The sequence below is a fragment of the Vespa velutina genome, chromosome 1, assembly GCF_912470025.1.
Source record: "Vespa velutina chromosome 1, iVesVel2.1, whole genome shotgun sequence".
Taxonomy (NCBI): Eukaryota; Metazoa; Arthropoda; class Insecta; order Hymenoptera; family Vespidae; genus Vespa; species Vespa velutina.
Window position 1 is genome coordinate 3,374,508 of NC_062188.1, and position 15,000 is coordinate 3,389,507.

Sequence of the window (15,000 nt, forward strand, 5' to 3'; positions counted from 1 at the left end):
AGAGAGAGAGAGAGAGAGAGAGAGAGAGAAAATAAATAAATAAAAATAGAATAAACCAAATATGACGTTCCTTTTAATCCGGATTAACGTGTTCTTCGTTTTCGCTTATCAACCTGGCTAAAAAAGACTCGCGTTTCTTTTCGGTTTTATCCGCTTTTCTTGGAAGGCAGAAACAAAAGAAAATTATTTGCTCTTTTTTATATTCTCTCTTTCTTTTTTCCTATCATTTTCCTTTTCTTCTCTTTTCTTTTCTTTTTTTTCTCCCATTCGAAATTGGGGATCGTCTTTGGAAAAAATGAAAGTAGTTTTCAAGTAGGACACATTAGTGTTAAGACGATATATTTTACGAATGTAGAAAGCGTTTGATTATGTGATAATTAAAAGAAGAAAAAATAAAAGAAGCAAATAATAAAAAAATGAAAAATAGAAAAGAAAAAAATAGAAATAAATCAATTGGCCTACGTAAACGAACATTTTAACAAGCGAGTCTCACATGAGGATATATAACTTCAAAACACACACATATATATATGTATATATACATACGTATATTGTATATAATTTCATCTTTTCTTTTTTTTTTTTTCTCATTTCCGTAGATAAATGCAACAAGTATCTATATTTGTAAATATCGAAAATAGAATTCTCAAAGTGCATGATACAGTTAGTGTCAACAGAAACGTCGTTTGCCGAACGAAAATATCCAAGATCGAAGTTGACTTCGAATGTATCTCCTGAAAATGTGTTTCAAAATCGTTCCTGATAACATTTCGTCCATCGAAAATTGACTTGGGGTAGTAAAAAAAAAAAAAAAAAAAAGGAAAAAAGAAACCAGAAAAAAAAAAGGAAACAAAATTTCTACCATTGAAATATTTCTCGAATTTCATCAGCGAGTTAAACGTCATTGAGTTCCGCGAAAAAAAATTCGAAATACGAACGAATGATGATGTTGAAATAAAAAAAAAAAAAGAAAGAAAAAAAAAAGAGAGAGAAAAAAGAGAACAAAAAAATAAAATACATGATAATTCATACACAATGATTTCAGTCATTGTGTAGAATGAAAGAAAATTTTTACGCAGCGATATCGGCCAAAAGTTTTTAAGGAGACTTAATCCTGTAATTTTGTTTTCGAGGGAATTTGAAAACAAAAAAAAAAAAGAAGAGGAAGAAGAAGAAGAAGAAGAAGAAGAAGAAGAAGAAGAAGAAGAAGAAGAAGAAAGCAAAATCATCGTAAGGAAGGTCCAAGGAGAAAGGATAATTGAATTTGTAATATCGATTAGGGTACATTTAGGGGCCCAAACGTTATATCAAAATAATATTCCCCCTTGCGATATTATTTTCTTTCGTTTCATCGTTGAAAGAACTTTTCTATTTTTTTTTTTTTTCTTTTTTCTTTTTTCTTTTTTCTTAATAAGCTTCCAAGCTTTATATAAGTACGTATATCCAGTGTCATAAAAATCGTATTTTCAAGAGAAATACAAGGGAAATGGAAAGATGACGTGTCAGACGAGCGTTATCAGCCGGATATACTCGTATAACAAACGGAAGTTTAAAAGAAATAGAGAAAGATAGATAGAGAGAGAGAGAGAGAGACGGAATATATATTCTTGCGTCTTATTTTTCCCTTTTTTCTTCTTTTTTCCTCTCTTTTATCCTTTTCTTTTTTTTTTCCTTTATTTATTTATTTTTTTTTTTCTCATGTGCGTGAAAGCTAGGACTAGAGGAGGGGAGGGCGGGGGGGGGGCGGGAGAGGGATAGTTGTGATCGTTGAAGTGACGTAGGCGATGAGAAGCGATCTTTGCTATTCTCATTTTCTGACCATTTGACAAAGATTAATGAAGAAAGTGGGCGGTATCGGACATTCTCACTACTTCTGCCAGAGAGAAATTCGTCACGGACAATGGCGTATTCGCTATGGTTGATGTTACAATGGCGTCAGTATATCGTTCAAAGCTATCGAGATACCTGCGAGAAAATCTATACCTCTTATATTTATGTGTTCAATCGCGTGCCTCCTTCTATCATATTTCTATAGGCTACCAACGAGCATTATTCTTTTTGTTTCCTTTTTTCTTCTCTTTTCTTTTTTCTTTCTCTCTCTCTCTCTCTCTCTCTCTCTCTCTTTCTCTCTTTTTTTCTTTTCTTTTCTTTCTTTTTTTTTATTTTTTTTTTTATCATGTATACACGCATATATGTACGTACTTCATAGATATGTCTTTTAAAATCAAATCTAATTTAATTTTTTTCTTTCATTTTGTTATAATTATCTCAAAATTTAATTATATATATATATATATATATATATATATAAATATTTAAATAAAGATTGTATGATCCTGAAAAGTAAATATATAATAGCATCGTATATTTATGATTCGATGAAGATTATGAAAAAATTATTTCCAAGTGATTTTTTTGTAATTTTTATAAATGGAAATCAATAATTTTTCTGTTAGAAATCATATTTTATGGAAAGAAAAAAGAAAAAGAAGGAAAAAAGAAGCGCACAACTTTTGTCTAAAACAATCTTTTATCTGATCTTTATATTTTACGATATTTTATATTGTTTAAAAGATGTGATAGAAGAGAATATAATAAAATAGAATCAAATAGGAACGAATAGGATCTAATAGGCTTGAATAAAATCGAATAGGATCGAATAGAACCAGAAATGATCGAATAGGATCAAAGAGGATCGAATAGGATTGAATAGGATTCGAAAAGGATTGAATAGGATCGAATAGGACCGAAAAGAATCGAATAAGATAATGATTTCGGATCATATTCGATCCGAATCGATTTTTTTCGATTATACTTGATCCATTTCTATTCTATCCGATCCTATGCGTTTTAATTCGGTAATTAATTTATTCGATAATTTTTTTATCTTATTCGGGCCTATTCGATAATTTTTTATCTTATTCGGTTCCATTCGATTCTATTAAGTCCCATTTGATCCTATTAAGTCCCATTCGATCCTATTAAGTCCCATTCGATCCTATTAAGTCCCATTCGATCCAGTTCGATCCTATTCGATTCTATTTGATTTTATTATTTTGTCCTATTTGATCCAACTGGATTTTATTCGATCCTTTTTGGTTCTATTAGATATTATTTAATCCTATCAGATCCTATTCAATCTTATTCGATCCTATTTCTTCCTTTTCTATTATATTTGTTTTTGTCTGATTCTATTCTGTCTTGATCCATCCAACTTTTTTTTTTTTTTTTATTTTAATCTAAACAATGAAAAATATACTCAAACGTATTACGAAAAAAGATCTAATAAAAAAAAAAGTGTTTGAAAAGGAAATAATTCGGCCTTATTAAAATGTTTCTTCAAAGATGATATCTTCGTATATAATTATTTCCGTGATAATTTTGAATCAGAAATAAATAACGCTGCTTATGGTTTTTCCATTCAAAATCGCATAATTATCGTTCAAAACTTTTGTTTTCATACATATCTTTTATATATCTTTTATATATCTCCACACATAATACATACATATATTATATATATCATCATTTTCTAATTCTCGAAGATTTTACTTTTACATTTTCGTCGTAATCAAATCAATACAATTTTCCATTTAACCTTCAGAGATTTTTTTGTCTCTCCTTTCTTTTTTTTTCCCTTTTTATCATCCTAGAATTCGCATTCCGTCTGACGGAAGAAGTTGCGAGTTGTGAAAGGAGAGAAAAGAAAAAAAAAAAGAGAAAGAAGAAAAGTATAAAAAAATAAAAGAAAGGTGAGAAAGAAAGAAAGAAAGAAGGAAAGAAATAAAATCATAATAAATAATACAAAAAACTAAAAAAAAAAAATATATATATATATATATATATATATATAGGATGGGACAAGTTCAATGTCGATGATATTGGTCTTCTCGACGATCAAAGGATTTTTCTTTTTGCTTTCTTTCTCTTTTGCTTTTCTTTATCTCTCTTTTTTTTTTTGTTCCTTTTCTCAACCCTTCCTTTCGTCCAATCATTTCAATTCATTCACGATGAAATTCGAAGGACGAGATACTGAACGTCGGAGTGAAGGAGAAAAAAAAAATAGAAAAAGAAAAAGAGCAAAAATAGACAAGAAATGAGGAAAGAACGAAAGAAAGAAAGAAAGAAAGAAAGAAAGGAGGATAGAAATATAGAAAAATGAAGTTTCAATGAAGATTCCATTTAAACATTTCCACGCTCGAGGGTTTATAAAGGGTGGGGATAATAACGAACTGCCACGCCTCCCGAGAGAAGCAAATTATTGATATCGAATTAAAGTTAATTCCCGTAGATTGGTTTTCGGCTCGGTCGTGCGTACATTTCACTTGGCGAGTTATCGATTTACGAATAGCCTTCTCTCTCTCTCTCTCTCTCTCTCTCTCTCTCTCTCTCATTAAAGTTTGCTGTAAGCACACAGCACCTTCCTTCTCGTTTGGCATCGACGTTTATTCTCTTTCCCTCATTCTTCTCAAATATACATATACATTCATATACACACACATACTCACAAAAAGAGAGAAAGAGAGAAAGAGAAAGAGTGAGACACATACTCATTCTCTCTCTCTCTCTCTCTCTCTCTCTCTTTCTCTCTATCTCTCAACTACGCTCGAAGCAATTTGAAGGAAGAGATGCCGGCGTCAAAGGCTCGTAGAACTTTAAACGACTTCGAACCTCTTCAACCTTTTCTCCGTTAGATCGAAGCCATCGTCTTCTTCGTCGTCGTCGTCATTGTCGTTCTCTTTTCCTCCTCTTACTCCTCCTCCTCCACCTCCTTCTCCTCCTCCTCCCATCTTTCTCTTCTTCTTCTTTTTCTTCTTTCTCATTTTCTTTTTCTTTTTCTTTTCCTTTTCTTCTCGTACCTTGTAACAGGTCAGTTTGGAAAGTCGAGATGGCAGTCGATAAAAGTTATGTCGTTTAGCGACGTTCTTAGCCGAATGAAAGTGGGAGTTAAGGGTAAAAAAAAGTGTAAAAAGGGGGGGGGCGGGGGGCGGGGGGAGGGGAAAATAAAAAACAAACTTCCTCTTGCTAGAGCACACAGGGCTCTAACCATTGACATTCTTATTTTTTGTCTTCCTTTCTTTCCATCGTGAAAAAAGTGAACGGGGAATATAGTACGGGGATTTTAACTGGTTGCATAAGAATCCATGGATGCATTCAAAAATCGATTAAAATAACGAGGGGAAAAAAAAGCGGGGCTGAATCGGAAAAGATGTCGGTGAAGCGTGATAACGATAGTAACGATAACTGTGTATTACTATAGATATGTCAGGGAATTGGCTAATCAGCTAAGTCAGCTAGTTAGTAAGCTATATATCTAGCCAGTTAGTATTCTAACTCTGTCATCCGTGCTAATGATGAATTTTACAAGTCCCCATCTGAGATTCAAACGTCGATTATTGGATTTTCTGACTTTTCTTTCTTCTCTTCTTTTTTCTTTTCTTTTCTTTTTTTTTTTTTTTTTTTTTTTTATTTTTTTTTTTCCTTTTATTTTTTTTCTTTTTTTCTTTTTTTTTTTTTTTTTTTTTTCCTTTTTTTTTTTTTTGCTTTTTTTTCCTTTTTTTTTTTTTTTTTTTTTTATTACTACACTTTTTGCTTTACGATAGAAAAATGTTTTTTTTTTTTTTCCTTTTTCTTCCTTTTTCCTTTTCTTTTTCTTTCTTTCTTTCTTTCTTTCTTTCTTTCTTTTGTTCTTTCTTTTTTTCTTTTCCTTTCCTTCCTTTCTGAACGCATAACAAATTATATAGATTCGAAAAAATTTTTACGGGGTTACGGAGATAGGGATAGGGTGGAGGGGAGCGATCGGACGGGGTGGCTGATTGGGTGGGTGGAAATTATTCTGATCGATTTAATTATTATATTAAATGTATACTTCTATCGAAATTGCGAACACGTAAAATTTCAATGTCATCGAGTATCCTTAATTCTTTCATAATGAAAAAGTTTGCAATTTAAATGAAATATGTTTTCTTTCCTTTTTTTTATTCCCTTTTCTCTCTTTCCTTATTTTCTTTTTTCTTTTTTTTTTTGGCTCGTTTCTTTTTTCCTTCCCTTTCTTTCTTACTTTCTTTCTTTTCTCCTTTTCTCGGAATGTAAATTAAACGGAATAAAGACAATTCTTTCTTATTATCTTATCATATTAATATTTACGTACCTCTCTTAAACTTGTCTTACGAAGATTTTAAAGTCATAAAAAATTCACAGTAATTATCATGGAAATTCGTATTTTACATAAAAAAAAAAAAAAAAAAAAAAAAAAAAAAAAAAAAAAAATATGTTTCCTTCTTTTTCTAGTTTCCTTCGATTCTTTTTTTATTTTTGTTTTTATTTTATTTTATTTTATTTCATTTCATTTCATTTCATTTTATTTTATTTTATTTTATTTTTTAATACAAATTAAACGCGAGAAAGACAATACTTTTTTTTTTTTTGTTTTTGTTTCTTTTATCATTTCGTCGGTTTAATGTCAAAGTTCATCTAGCGAGGATCATTTATACGAATAATTTCATGGGGTCGCCGATCAAAAGTCATATTAAATTATCAGTAACTAAATTCGAAAATTTTTCGATTGTTACGCATTATGACATATTTTATCGATAAATTGTCATCGCTCGGTAGAAAATTAAATGTACGTCGCCAATATAACAATGAAAATAAATTTCACTTGTGATAATTAATTATTTGCTTAAGTACGTTCAGTGTTCACGTTCACGTTCACGTTCGCAACCGATGATCACAAATTTTGTCGGATTAACAGATTAAGTACCAAATTCATTTTATTCTTTGTTAGATAAAAAAGAAAAGTAATAGGAGAGTGGGTGAATGGGGATAGGGGCTTGGGGGAGTAAGTGAGTTTGGAATAATTGATGGTTGGTATTATATACAAAAGAAAAGAAAAAGAGAGAGAAAAAGAGAGAGAGAGAGAGAGAGAGAGAGAGATATCGCGTGATCAAAGAAAGAAAGGATAACGCGTTACGACATTGCGTGAGTTTATACGTTAATTTCAGGAGATCCTACCGACTCATTTCTTTCCTTTCTTCTTTTTTTTTGTTTTTAATTCTTTCTCTCTCTTACACGTGAGCACCGATCATTAACCATTATTCATCCCTTTTTTCTTCCTTTCGTCGATATATTTCACGAGGTGTTTTTTTTTTTTTTTTCATCGATAAATAAAAGCAATATAAGACAACGTGAAAGAAAAGACGACGGCGAAGTAACGAAACGATAAGTAAGTAAAAGAAAAGAAAAAAAAAAAAAAGAAAAAGAAAAAGAAGAAGGAAAAGAGAAAAAAGAAAAATACAAAGAAAAAGAAGATAAAATTGTTTCGTCTGGTGTATTCGAGTTTTCGCCGAAGTTCTTCTTTCTCTCTGTCTCTGTTTTTCCCTTTACAGGGGTGAGTCAAAAGTTCTTAAGTGATGTTAGAAAAAAAAAAAAAAAAAAAAAGAAAATCAATTAACCCCCTTTTCGTGACGTTTCACGCTACAATTCCTTTGTCAGATTGTAAAAAAAAAAAACGTTACCAGAGCTTAGCTTGTGCTACTACGAGCCTTACTACGAATCTAAATAATCTTCGAAATGGGGTAATTGTTTTTTTTTTTTTCCTTCTTCTTCTTCATTTCTTTTTTTTTCTATTTTTTTCTATTTTTTTTTTCTTCTTCTTTTTTTTTTTTAATACCTAGGAACTTTTCATCCATCTAGAAACTTTTCACCCGCACAGCATAAATCATTTCCATAATACCTGTCGTTACTATTATTATTATTATTATCATTATCATTATCATTATTATTATTATTATTATTATTATTATTATTATTATTATTATTATTATCGTCATCGTCGTCGTCGTCGTCGTCATCATCATCGTCTTTCGTCATTCTTATTGTTATTCTCGCTCATTAAAAATCATACGAAGGAGAATAAGGAAATCCTTAAAGTGCTATATCTACCTACTTTCACGTTTATCTTTGTCGTAAAAGCATAGTTACCGGTGGAAGAGGGGGGGGGGTGGAGGGGAGAGGTTTGGAATAACGAAAGCGACAAAAAAATATAGAAAAAGAAAAGACGAGAAAAGGGAAAAGGGAAAGGAAAGGAATGAAAGAACGAAGGAAAAAGAAAGGACACGAACTCTTTAAAGGAACTTTAGCTTTTTATTATAATTTTTTAATAAAACCCTATAACGTACTTTTAATATGTGAGAAAAAAAGAAAGAGAGAGAGAGAGAGAGAGAGAGAAAGAGTGAGGGTGAGGGTGAGAGTGAGGGTGAGGGTGAGGGTGAGAAAGAGAGAGGGAGGTAAGGGGAGGGAAGAAAATGTTAGCTACGACATTTTTAAATCTTTCGTCGTTCGAGCTTGACAACCGGACGACACGTAAGCTCGTAATAACGATAAAAGATTTTACAATCTCTCCTCTCTCTCTCTCTCTCTCTCTCTCTCTCTTTCTTTTTTTTTTAACGCATACGTGCACGATCATCGTTCTTTCTCTTCGTCACGAGACGTAAAAAAACAAAAAAAGAGAAAGAAATAGGAAAAGAAAAAGATAAAGAAAATGAAAGAGTTGTCCCTTGAGAGATGTATAAAAAAGAGAGAGAGAGAGAGAGAGAGAGAGAAATAGAGGGGTGAGAGAAAACGAAGTAAAGAGGGCGGAGTTTATAGAATCACGGTAATTATGTGCCAACATTTGACAGCTATTACGACCTTCGAAGGAAACGCGTCTGCGGAAAATTCGTCGTTGTCGTTGTCGTCGTCGTCATCGTCGTCGTCGTCGTCACTGTTGTTGTAGGAAATCCTGAGGTTATTAACGGAATGAATATTAACAGAGACGATGACACGAAACGAAGGGGAGAAAGGTATAGGCATCAGGGCTGTAATTACCTTCTATGCGTTACTTATATCGTACTTATGAATCCCCATACACTTATATGCCATCTTCGTCTGCATTGTCTTAAGATATTTGATATATATACATATATATATATATATATATATATATATATATATATATATGTATTTTTTTCTTTTTCTTTTTCCTTAAAAATTTTGTTTTTGTAAAGGATCTCATGGATAACACGCACGAGGCCATTTCTTTTTTCGCGAATAAAAATTTGTCAAAAGGAAAAAAATTAATAAAGATGAATAAATTAGGATGAATAAATTTCGACGTCATTGAACGAATAAGTTAATCCCCTCTATTGTGTGTTACAGAATCCGTGGTATGCGTAAACCAAAGGACGACGAGGGCAGAGGCGTAAAGCATGGCGCAGTAGCGCTCGTTCTCGGTATTACCTTTGGTTCAAAGGGTGTCGGAGAGGGTCTACTCGCTCTGGAGCGCATCGAGGGCCGAACGAACGGCCGGTGAGCACCGCAACGGGGCGAGCAACCCCGTTGCCTCGGTCAACGTCTACAAACCACCCTCGAGTCTGTTACCGTCGACGAACAGCAGAACAGGTTGGTTGGTTGGTTGGTTGGTTGGTTGGTTGCTTGCTTGCTTGCTTGCTTGCTTTCTTGCTTGATCGCTTAGTCGGTCGTTTATTTATTTTCTTTTTTCTTTTCTTTTTCTTTTCCACTTTTCTTTTTCTTTTTCACTTTTCTTTTTCTTCTTCTTTCATCTTTTTTTTTTTTTGAACGATTTTTGTTTCTGCAAATTGAATATTCTTTTTAATTTTTTTTATTATTTTTACATGTATATATATATATATATATATATATATATATGTTTTTTTTTTGTTGTAAATAAGGGAGAGTTGTTAATATATTTTTCTTTGATCGAAATAATAGAAAAAAAATATATATATATGTATATATATCTATGGTGGATAATATAAATATCGATAATTTATTTTTCATTATCATACATATATACAAATAAATAAATAAACAAATAAATTCTTCACTATACGTAAAATTTTTCATCTATGCATGAATATTATCCGAATTATTATGGGGGAAAATAATTTTCTATATATTTCTAAGTTTTATTAATCGTTTAGAAAGAAATTCTTTTTCTTTTCTTTTCTTTTCTTTGTTTTTTTCTTTTTTTTCTTTTTTCAATCGATCATAAATGATCACTACAGTAATACGATTATCACGTAATAAATTAATAAATATATTTCTCATAGTACGTATATAAATGAATTCATCGCAGTTAATATTATATTTATAAATACATTTATGTATACCTCGTTAATACACGGGCGTATAATTGTTGAAATATCCTAATGAAACAAGTATGGTAGCAAAATGGGGCCGTGGTTTTGAGAGTGAATTTCGCGGCTCATCGTGCCACGGAACGTTTGCCGCGACCGGCGCCGCGTACAAACCGCAAATGCGGCAGTTTCTTGCGGTGCTTAGAGGGGTTTCTGACCTTCAACGCTTCCAACTTTCACGTTGGCATGCGTAAGTATTAGGAGAATTAGAAGAAAGTCTAAAAAGAGAGAGACAGGGAGAGAGAGAGAGAGAGAGAGAGAGAGAGAGAGAGAGAGTGTGTGTGTGTGAGAGAGAGAGAGAATGTAGCTGACAAAGTTTCTAATTCTAAAGAACAGATTTCATTAGCTGAATTCATTAGAAATATATGTATATTATATTCTCCTTGTTACTCGACGATTTTCTTAAGAGGAAACTTCGTTCCAGTTACAAAACATATATACATATATTATATTAAAGGGAAATTTGTTTGTATAGAATGTAAATATACGATAGTGCGATAAAATAATATTTTTCGTGATTAAATACCTTCGTTATAAACGGAATTATCGTATTCGATCAGTTACTCTCTTTCGTTAATTAATCTCTCTTTCTCTTTTTCTTTTTTGTTCCTTCGCTTTTTTTTTTTTTTTTTTTCTTTTTCTCGTTTCTTTTTATCCGGTATCGCGCTAATTTTACCAATTATCGAGCCATTCAGATAACTTTAGTTTACTGAATTAACGAATTTCAAAGAGATCATTCGATCGAATTGAGCCTCGTAAAATGGCAATAGGATATTGCGAAGAGATAATTTATTATCTTGCTTGATTAATGCGCATTGGAATTCAAGATTAATTTATTTATCGTTTTATTTCAAACATTTAACAAAAAAGAAGAAGAAGATGAAGAAAAAGAGAAAGAGAAAGAGAAAGAGAAAGACTTATTACTTACTTTAATAATATCGTCTTTTCCTTTTTTTTTTTTTTTTTTTTTTTTTTCTTTTTCTTTATACACATACACGAACACACACACATACACACCGTTCTTAGAGCAAAAGCTCTCATCGTAAATTGAAATTTAATTTGATTATTCGTAGAGAGAGGAAACTTCGTCGAGAGAACAGACCATTTCTCTCTCTCTCTCTCTCTCTCTCTCTCTCTCTCTCTCTCTCTCTCTCTCTCTATATATATGTATATGTATCTTATTCACTCTCGTTTGCTTGAAACAGAAGGACCAATCCATTTGCATTTATAATGCGTCGAACCGGAACTATCCCTGAGGGAGGGATAAACATTACATAACAAATACTACGTCACACTGTGGTGATTTTGGTGATCGGTAATTATGTACATGACACGCTTGGACTCGTTGAAACATACTTCGTATGTTTTCACATTAAATAGAAAGTTTCGATTCTCGTTATGGGAAAGATCGTCGACGTTGAATGACATAATACGATACGTTAAAGGAAAATTATTATCAAATTCTTTCATTTTCATTCTTATTTCATTTGATGATATTTATTAACGATTATCATTGTTTTATTAATATTGAATAATTAAAATATGTATCTCAATTATTGACAATTGATCCGATATCCTTCTGATTTTTCATACTTCTTTGTTTTACTTTTTAAAAAAAAAAAAAGAAAAAAAAAAAAAAGAAAAAAGAAAAAGAAAAAGTAAAAACCATAACAAAAATGGCAAAAATTTTCATAATTAATACGGTTTCACATTTCACAATTATCTTATATTATTTATCTTATATTTTAATAATTTTATATTATCATTAAACGTCATAATACAATATTAATTTTATATATATACATAAGCTTTATAGGATTATATGAAATCCTATCGCTTTCGATATAATTAATGACGAGAGATCGTCTCGAAATGATCGATCTCGTAGATTCCATTATTCTTCACGTTGTTGTTTGTACGATTTACGTACGATGTTTACAAATTTCACGAGCACAATTTATACAAGGTTAGAATAAATTGAATTATGTGTCGGTCAGCGTCAGTCGCATTAAACAGTTGGAGTGATAAGGGTCGGATTAACTTCCACACCAATTAACAATCTCGTATGATCGTGACATTTGTTGAACGAGAATGAAGAACGTCGAAAAAGAACGAAAGATCCGTTTTGTCGCCGTTTATGTTTCCCACCCATCCCCCCCTCCCACCCTCTCTTCCCGCTTCTCCCCTGTCACCTTTCTACACTTCTACACTTCTACACTTCGTTTAGCTCTTGAAAATTTTCCAAATGAAAAGACGATGTCGAGAATAATCCAAATAAACGGCACCAACACGATATTCCACTTTTTATCTTTCAACGATATCGTTCCTTTCGCCGTAGATATATATATTTTTTTATATACTATTATTATTATCATTTAGGTGAGGCTTCAAGTCGAATGTTCGGTTGCATGGTAACGGTGTTTGAAAATGGGGTAGAGTAGAAAGAGGAGAAAGTGAAGAAGTCGTTCGGGTGAAAAGTGATGAGAGGTAGTAGGGGTGATAAACGAAGAAAGGGGTAGAGTGAATAGAGAGAGAGAGAGAGAGAGAGAAAGAAAGAGAGAGAGAGGGGAAAGGAGAAAGAAAAATAATCTCTCGCGATTGCAGTCTTTTTCGTGATAATGCCCGTCAACTAACTTTCCGCAGTACTATATAAGTCGGCGCCGCACGCGGCCACTATAGGGACAAGTTACTAGTGTTACTACTAAGTCTTATATATATATATATATATATATATATATATATATATATATATATATATATGTGTATGTTTATGTATGTATGCATGCGTGTGTGTGTGCGTGTGTGTATGTGTGTGTGTCCGAATGTTGTAAGTTTGCGAATGGGTGGCAATAAGCACGTGGGGAGTCTCTTCTCCGTAGGGACCAGTGCGGTGACTAATGCGAAAACATCCGTCGTTGCGGTTGGTTTTGTGCAGAGTGCGGAGAAATAACGCTGAGAGAGAGAGAGAGAGAGAGAGAGAGAGAGAGAGAGAAAGAGAACGCGCAAACGGGTTTTGGTTTGGTACTCGTTTTCGTTCTCGTAAGAGGGTAAAAGAGGGTGGTGGACGAACGCGATGGGGTAACGGGCAGGCAGGGAGGTAAAGGAGGGAAGTGGGTGGTTGGGTGGGAGTGCTGGTGGTTCATGAAAATGGGGCCGAGCTGGGTGTGTCGTTCGTTCGCTTGCTCGGAAGTCCGCACCGCAACTTCGTCCATCAATCAGTGCGCGGTACATTGTACATGAACCCTTATCCATTGAATTGTATCGATTTCTGTTCTTTTTTTTTTTCTTTGTTTTTTTTTTTTTTTTTATTCTTTTTTCTAATTTTATTTCCTTTTTACTTCTTTTTTTTACTTTTCTTTTTTCCCTTCCTTTCTCTCTTTTTTTGCTTTGATGTGTCTTTTTCTTTTTCTTTTTTTTATTTTTTTTTTATTTTTTATTCATCCCTTTTATTCTTCCTTCTCGTTACTTTACTCGGTTCTTTTTTTTTCTTCTTTCTTTCTTTCCTTCTTTTCTTTTCTTTTCTTTTCCTTTTTTAAGAACGTTCGGTCGGAGATTATGATCGATATTATGATTAATGTTAGATATTCTCTTTAGTTTATCCTCTTTTTCTTTTCTATTTTTCGTTTGTTCTTTTTTTTTTTTTTTGTTTCTTTTGGGAAAAATTTGCAATTAGGAAAGCTTTTCTTTTTCTTTTTTTTCTTTTTTTTTTTTTTCTTTAACGTCGTCATCGAAATGGAAAGTATGAGAAACAAAGTACGCTGAGCTCAAAGTGGAACGACATCGAAATACTTGCTTAACTTTAAACTTCTACCGTTGATAGTCTCTTCCTTCAAAAGATGAAACAAGAGAAATAGAGAAAAAGGAGAAAGAGAGAGAAATGGAAAGCGTTACCTCGAGAAGTTCATCTTAATTGTCGGAATTCTTGATTAATTATACGCTACCCTTATACCGACTGGTGCGGGAAGTGGTTGACAAATTAGTCTTCGTGTCTCGATGGGGTTGCCAATATTTAACTTGTCTTCAGGGAACAGAAAAAGAAAGGAATGATAGAGATAGGAATAGAGATAGAGATAAAGAGATAGAGATAGAGAGAGAGAGAGAGAGAGAGAGAGAGAGAGAAGGTAAAAATTTTTCCATTGAATTTTCTCTTCGAAATAAATAATAAAAACAAGAATAATAATAATAATAATAATAAGAATAATAATAATAATAATAATGAAAATAATTTCGTTCTTTCACAATAAAATTCGAAGATATCAAAAGAAAAATATTGACGTGTAATATATATTTTCCTTCTTATTAGTATTATTACCATTATTATTATTATTATTATTATTATTATTATTATTATTATTATTATTATTATTATTATTAGATAAAAGAAAAAGAGAAAGAAAAGGAATAGGCGATAAGAGGGGAAACAATATTTTTGTCCGTAGGTTAAAACCCATGAACTGACATCGATTTGGCCACAGGTATAAAAGGTGAAAACGAGTTTAGTTCGGTTGTTGTAACGCGTGTCCTCGTTACTAACTGGAATTTGGTGCTTTAACAGAGGGGTGGAGCCCTCATTTCAAGAAAGTAACGCAATTTCTTTTCCGAACGAGATATCCTCCTTCTCTTCCTCTCTCTATCTCTCTCTCTCTCTCTCCCTCTCTCTCTCCCCTATTCTTTTTATGTGGCTCACGTAAAAGGGCAAGCAAAAGCACGAGCTGCTTTCAACGAGACTTGCCTGAACGTCTTTTTCCCCCCACTCCCTTTAAGTTGTTCACCTTTCTTTTTTTTTTTTTTTTTCTTTTTT

The 15,000-nt window shown here is 32.3% G+C and overlaps 1 protein-coding gene across 6 annotated transcripts in view; it reads left to right on the forward strand.

Annotated features, from left to right (window-relative positions):
- The window catches only part of LOC124951841, a 243,058-nt gene that overhangs the window by 20,857 nt on the left and 207,201 nt on the right, over positions 1-15,000 (forward strand). For all 6 annotated transcript variants that reach the window (XM_047500827.1, XM_047500780.1, XM_047500817.1 and 3 more), the window contains one exon: positions 9,199-9,441. The gene's annotated coding sequence lies outside the window, so the exon portion shown is untranslated. The remainder of the gene's footprint in view (positions 1-9,198; positions 9,442-15,000) is intronic.